The 1403-nt window shown below is 35.9% G+C and overlaps 1 protein-coding gene across 2 annotated transcripts in view; it reads right to left on the bottom strand.

Moving 5' to 3' along the window:
• Positions 1 to 1403, bottom strand: part of PEX2 (peroxisomal biogenesis factor 2) — a 28473-nt gene that overhangs the window by 22647 nt on the left and 4423 nt on the right. The gene's annotated exons all lie outside the window — the stretch shown is intronic.

Genomic DNA, 1403 nt, shown 5'->3' with positions numbered 1-1403 from the left:
GTAATCGATGTCACTGAATTGTACATGTAGTAATTTCTGAAATGGTGTATCTTTGGCTATATATATTTTAACACACACACACAAAAAAGGTCCTCCAAGGTCGAGAAGAGAAAGTGTTGACATGTCATGGGGTTGTTAACCAATGTCAAAAAACAATGTGTACTGACTGTTTAATGAGAAACTATTTGTTCTGTAAACCTTCACCTAAAGTACAATTAAAAAAAATAGAAAAAATTAATTAAAAAAAAAGGGAACTGTAAAAATCTACCATTCTAGAATCCTTATAGGAACTGTTATAGGAAACCTTGCAAGGGAAAGGAAAAAAAAAAATCCATTTCCAACTACAGAACTGGTAATGTTGAAAATGTATTTGGAAAAAGGCTAAGAAAAGCAGAGAAAGTAAAGCAGAACATGTGAGACAGAGACAGTCTTCATAGAAAAAGTATGTAAAGAGTTATCAAAGCTTTAAGGGAGACGATCCCAACTTCCCACTTTGCAACAATAGCTAACAGACTTATTTACCAGGTTTTGAGCACTAACAAGCTACTACCAAGCTAAGCGCCATGTGTAAACTTAAACATTAAATCATGTAACCCTTACAATACAATGTGAGAGGTAGTTTTATTATTTCCGTTTTACAAACAAGGAAACTGAAGCAGAGTGATTAGATGACCGTGTGAGATCACACAGCTAGAAGGAGTAGAGCCATGCTCCGAACTAGTGTCTTAAACTGACAAGGTGATGATGGGCCTAAAAGGTAAACATTAACAATTTAGGGTGCCACCACAGGACAAGCATATGGGGCTCTTTTAAGAGATTAACTACTAGGAGGTTAGGAGTAAGCATGAACTACTGCAAAAATTCCAATTCAAGGATAAGTGAACCAGAGCCACATGAAACGTGTGAAGCACACTAGATTATTAAATGCTCTGTGAGTTTAGAAAAGGGCTTTAGAATCTAATTGTCTAAGAAGAGAATTCTAAATTACTTGAAAACTACTGAACCTGCGTTTAATTGCACATTTTATGGAACCTGAGAGAATGCAGAAATATCCACAAAGGAACAAAGAGGTACTAGCAACAGCCCAGGAGGAACTACCATGTGATTACGTATTAATTATGTACCAGGTTCTTTACAATCGTTACCTCATTTCATCCTCATAACACAGTGAGTATTATCACTTCCATTTTAAGAAGACAAAAATTAAGGCTTGAGAAGGTTAACAGCCTGTTTAAGGTCAAGCTGGCAATTAATAAATTTCTGGTTAACACTAGAGAAATTGTGGAACACACGAAAGGAAGTTAGTAGTATGCGTATTTGGTAAACGTGGATCAAATTTAATCCTGCCGAGCTCAAAGCAAATTATTTTCTGTCAAGACCATTCAAATGACCAGACTGCCAGT

This window comes from Trichechus manatus, unplaced genomic scaffold (genome assembly GCF_000243295.1).
Source record: "Trichechus manatus latirostris isolate Lorelei unplaced genomic scaffold, TriManLat1.0 scaffold00018, whole genome shotgun sequence".
NCBI classification, from domain to species: domain Eukaryota; kingdom Metazoa; phylum Chordata; class Mammalia; order Sirenia; family Trichechidae; genus Trichechus; species Trichechus manatus.
Note: the sequence above shows the minus strand (reverse complement) of the source record. Positions and strands in the feature narration are given on the sequence as shown.